Source organism: Vulpes vulpes, chromosome 2, assembly GCF_048418805.1.
Source record: "Vulpes vulpes isolate BD-2025 chromosome 2, VulVul3, whole genome shotgun sequence".
Taxonomy (NCBI): Eukaryota; Metazoa; Chordata; class Mammalia; order Carnivora; family Canidae; genus Vulpes; species Vulpes vulpes.
Window position 1 is genome coordinate 73,048,438 of NC_132781.1, and position 5,881 is coordinate 73,054,318.

At 34.7% G+C, this 5,881-nt stretch overlaps 1 pseudogene; it reads right to left on the reverse strand.

The window, feature by feature from the left end:
- Positions 1 to 3,728: 3,728 nt before the first annotated feature.
- On the reverse strand, positions 3,729 to 4,038 carry LOC112923614 (large ribosomal subunit protein eL36 pseudogene; annotated as a pseudogene).
- Between the last annotated feature and the right edge of the window lie 1,843 nt (positions 4,039 to 5,881).

Here is a 5,881-nt window from a genome sequence, read left to right on the forward strand (position 1 = left end):
GTTTTAGGTATGCCTCTTTGTAAACAATATACAGTTGAATGTAATAACTCTATGTAGTTGGATTTAATTTTATAATCCTGAGTGTGAAGTTATTACAATATAATAATTATATATTGATTTGGAGTAAGATTTTGGTTTTACTTCTATCATCTTGCTGGATTTTCTGGTTTTCAATGTTTCCTAGCAATTGCCTTTATTTTCTAGCATGTGCTTTAGGATCTATTTCTATTCCTTGTAATAATCTGGAAACTATAGAATGCTTTCATTCTATTCACAGAATTTTATGTACATATCTATATCAATCTTTAATCTATATTTCTTGATTTATCAACCTTACTAAACAAGCTGAATACTGATTATCTTTGTAAAAAACTAAAATGATAATTTACTTATATCTTCTTCAACTACCTTCTCAAGTCACTTTTTCATGTTTGAGATTTTTGTCTCAGACTTTTTGTAGAAAAAGTCTTAAGATTTTCATGAGGTAGTGAATTTTTCGCAATTTACAACAGAGTTTCGTATCTGTAATTATCTGTGTTAAATTAACACAGTTCTATATAAATAAATTCAGTGCTACCACCAGCACTTTGTGGTGGATACTGTTGTGTTTTGATATTTGCCATTTTTATTTCTGCTTATTGTTCAGTTGTCTAGAGAGTGATATGAAGTAGATTTTATTTGGAAATTATGTAGATTCTATGCTTCCACAGAGAGGATCATTAGGGATTTCTGTTAAAACTATTTAGGTATTGTTTGACTACTAGCATATGTTTATTAATGTGTCAAAATATTTATTAATAATATTGACTATTTCCTTTCACATACATTTTCAGATGGCTGAGTGGATAGCAGTGCAGAAGCAGCCAAGACCTCAGTCAACCCTAATTAAGTTCCCATTGCATTGTGGATACAATGAACAAATAAACAAGTAAATATATAAGATATACACCAAAAATATCAGTACACTAGGTAGGGGATATGAGGGGAAACTATTGCCACAAAAAATGCCATGTAAGAGTTCACCTAAAAATTCATTGATTTAAAATGGTAATTGACATGTGATTACAGGATGGTGGCTTTGCCAGGGAGCTGATCGATTTAGACCGGGATTAGCTGGACATGGCTTTAAGCTGCAGCCTGGGCTCAGGTCTGCCTCATGTTTATTATACTCTCTGGACCATTGAGTGGGGAGTTGGAAGTTGCCTGTGAGTACCCTGGACACCAGAGTGTTGACAAAATCTTCATAGGGTTAAAAGAAGCTCACAAGAAACAAGAGGAAAAGTGATATCTCTTGATGTTAGACATAGAGGTTGTACACTGCCCTTTCCTCACATATACCTGTGGTCAAAGTGAGTCTCATGGTCAGTCCATCCTCAGAGAAGCAGAGAGGTAAATTCCACCTCCAGTGTGGGAAAAACTATAAAGTCATTGTGAACAGAGGCTCTGAACACAAGGAGGAATGGAGAATTGGGATCGATGTAAATTTTGCCATAGTCAAATTTCTTTCATTTTAAATTTTTTGTTAAAGATTCAAATTTTCATTTACTGCATTGAAATTTTCTTTTTCTTTTTAAATTTGAATATTTCCTATTTCATTGTCTTTGATCCTTTTAGATAAGCTAGAGTATCACTATTTCAGATCTCCCTTGTCCTTAATTATCATGTTATTTACATAAACCAACTAGCTTTCTTTGCCCTTTACTTTCACATCATATATGATTTTCTTAAGCCTGTCTTCCCTAAAACTGATTTGTCTTTCTACACTATTGATTATCCCTTTTCTACTTCATTTACACTTGATTGTATCCAATTGTGTTATTTCTCCTTAATTTATTTCCTTGATTGGCCTGGCTCAATTATGACCATATTCCACTGCCTTATCTTTTTAAAAGTTTTTATTTATTTTTTTTGTGAGTTCCTGGATGCTTTTTATTTTGCTTTGTTTTGTTTTTGTTGTTCATAATTTAAAGTATGAATGCTACTCTTTACTAAATCTTTTCTTCCCAATTTTTCTTTGTTTATTGATTTTTTTTGCATGATATTTATATTTTCTTTCCTTTTAGTGCCTTTTATTTGCATTTATCCTTTCTTCTTTTGTTTGTATGAGGTCAATTCTACACAAACCTAATTCTCCATATTAAATGGTGACACAATGCCTTCTCAGGAGGCCTTCTCAGGAGACCCCCTTCTCTTTATATATACTCTCTTCCTAGTCCTGGACAACTTATAACCACATACCAATGTATCCTAAAGGTGTATTTGACTGAACTGCTTAGTTATATAGTAAATTGCCCACTTTACATGTTAATTTTGAGATGTAATTATCCTTATGAAATTACTATGTAAAAAAATAGATTTTTTTACATTAAGCTTGAAGCCTACTTCTCCCGCTAGCTACTTGTATCATTAAATGGTACCCTTGTCAACTCAGTTGTCAGGCATCCTCTTTAATTGGTATTAAATAGTGGTTTATCTGGCAGATAGCTAAGTTTGTAGTATGAGGTTACGACCATTTCCTAGCATTTAAGCATAGATGAGGGTTTTTTTGTTTTTTGTTTTGTTTTATAACCTCCTTTTGGTAAATTATGTTGTTTTCAATAAGAGTATTATAATTATGCAGTCTACTTTCCAGAGGTTTAACTAGTTTTTAATTGATATGAAGACAGCTATCACTCAGATTAACTTCTGTGGGAAAATCAAAGTTTTTCTCAAATTGGAAACAATTAATGACACTTTCTATAAATAGTTACTCTATTTTTTCCAGAAATATTATAGTTAGATTTTCATTGATTTACAAAAAATAAACCCTGCCTGTCAAAAACCTCATCTCTGTAAAGGATCCACACTGGTTTGCTTGCTATGGCAATGTTAGTAGAAGGCTCTGAGCTTGTATTAGAATGGCAAGGTCAAAATAGCAGGTTTCTCATAATTTTTATAGCCTAATCTAATAATTAGGATCTATGTGGAGTTAAGACTTATTTTATGTATGATGCTTGTATTAGTTGCCTGTGGCTGCTATTACAAATTAACATAAATTGAGGATTTAACAAGAGAAAGGTATTCTTTTACAGTTTTGAGGCCAGAATTCCGAAATCCTTGTCACTGGGCTAATAGCAAGGTGTCCACAGGGCTCCCTCTGGAGGCTGTACGGGAGAATCCACCCCTAGCCTCTTGCAAGCTTCTGGTGGCTGTTGGCATTCATGGTCTTGTTGTGCCACACACTCCAAACTTTGAGGCCAGCATCTCAAAACCTTTCTTTACTCCATTTCATATCACATCTCCTGAGTGTGTGTGGGGTGGGGGGGTGGGGGGGGGGTGGGGGGGTAGCGTCCAGAGTGTGGTGTGATATGAAATCTTCCTGTAATTCCCTGGTAAAAAGACACAAAGGGATTTAGGGGCATCCCAGGTGGCTCAGTGGTTTAGTGCTGCCTTCCACCCAGGGCCTGATCCTGGAGTCCTGGGATCGAGTCCCACATTGGGCTCCCTGCGTGGAGCCTGCTTCTCCCTCTGCCTATGTCTCTGCCTCTCTCTCTCTGTGTCTCTCATGAATAAATACATAAATAAAATCTTTAAAAAAAACCAAATGGATTTAGAATCCACATTTATAATCCAGGTTGATTTCCTTGTCTCAAGATCGTTAATTAATTACATCTGCAAATATCAATTATTAATTAATTAATTTTATTTTATTTTTTCCAAAAAAGATTTTACTATGTACAGGAGGGGATTCAGTTCTTCTTGGCTGATGCTTTTCTTATGGCTGCCAGGATGTCGTTCAGCTCTTCTCTCTTCCTCTTGGCACAGATGTGCATCTGTACCTGTTTCTTGATGAACTTGAGGACTTGCTTGTCCTTAGAGATCATGAATAGCTACACGCACACAACTCATAGGTGGCCGAGCTGCACACCTCTGGGATCCTGTCCCAAGGGAATTTAATGATTAGTGAGCCGCTCCCGTGGCTGTGCCCAGATTCCTTATGTTCTTAGTCACCTTGTGGCCCTTGTTGAAGTCGAAGGCCATGAGCTAGCACAGAGCCATGGCTGCTGCTCTTCAGAAGTGGCTGAATGGGGTCATTTTTCAGCCTGCCACAATATTGCTACGTGTCTCCTCTCTAACATCACTCCTTATCTTTCTTTTCTTTTTCTTTTTCTTTTTTTTAAGATTTTATTAATTTCATGGGAGATGCATGGAGAGAGGCAGAGACATAGGCAGATTCCCTGTGAGGAGCCTGATATGGGACCCCAGGACTCCAGGATCATGACCTGAGCCAAAGGCAGATGCTCAACCACTGAGGCACCCAGGTGTCCCTCTCCCTATCTATTTTAATTAAAGCAAACCCTTCTGAAATTCCAACTCTTGTGTCCTCTTTCTTTCAAATGCTTACTTTTCTCTCCTTTGGGTTTTTAGTGCACCCAAGGGAAACTCTTCAACTGCCTTCAATCTCTCCTTATATTGTTCTCTGAACTATATCACTCTCCTATCTTTTCAGCTTATTATTTATGCATGTCTTTTTTAACTTGAAACGATTTTTTAAAAAGTTGTAGTTTAGCCTATTTTATTTCACAAAAGGTGCAAACATCACTGTTTTTATTCACATGTAAATAATGTATATGATAGTACTGGATTACTGCAAGCCAAATATTATAAACATTTCCATTATTAATATATTTCTTACTCTTAGTATATGATTTTCTTTGTAAATAACTTGATCTTTATAATAACATTGTGAGTATGTATATCTGTATATGTGTATTTGTGTTTATTTTTAAGGTATTCAAGTGGGTTTAGACATAGGGAAATGTTGCTTGTACTAATGAGAATTAAACAAACAAACATTATGCATTGTCACAAAACAGAAACTTCTTTTAAAAAAATCTTTCCAGTTTTATTGAGATATAATTACATATAATATTGTTAGTCCAAAGTATACAACATAATGATAGGTATATGTATATATTGTAAAATGATTGCCACAATAAGTTTAATTTACAATCACCTCACATAGTTACAAAATGTTTTTCCTTTTAATGAGAAAACTTAAGATCTACTCTCCTAGCAATTTTCAAATCTACAATACAATATTAACTATAGCCACCATGTTGCATATTACATCTCCAGAGCCTATTTATCTTGTAAGAGGAAGTTGTAATCTTTTATCTAAAAAAAACCATGAACTCATGGATAAGAGAACAGATTGATAGTTGTCAAAGACTAGGGGTAGGAGGTAGCAGAAATGGATGAAAGTAGTCAAAAGGTAAAATAATACAATTCTTACATGGAATTTCTGTTGCTAATATTATTTTAAAGAAGTGACTTGGAATTGCTTAACATTAGCATTTGGAAATACTTTTCAGCTTAAATATCAACAAATCACTTGACTGAATCATGAATCTGTAGATAAGGTTCATGTTTTGCAATAGAGAATGTGAAGAAAAAGTGTTTTATATAAAACACTTTTGCTAAATTTGTATAATTCCTTTGTATCAAGTCCATAACTGTCCTTGGTTGTTAGGTTAGTGCATTTTTATCAGCCTTCACTTGTCTGATTCAAATCTATATTTCTTTTCATTATTTATTACTAACCTAACCAATGAACTGAAGACACAGTGAAAATACTGCACCTAGGAGGACATTTGCCCACTTCCATCCATTAGCATTTTGTTAAACTTTTTTTTTTTTTGCTGTAATGATGATAAAGTTGTATGAAAAATAATAAATTCCAAACTACTTTCTGTGAAAAGCAGAAATGCTTCTTCTAGCTCTGCTGGCAACCTGGGTACGATGTTCCCAACCACATATAAATAATGCTTATGGAATACAGGAAGGGATCAAACCATACCATTCTGTGAGCCGGATTGAACTATGACACAGGCAAGATGGC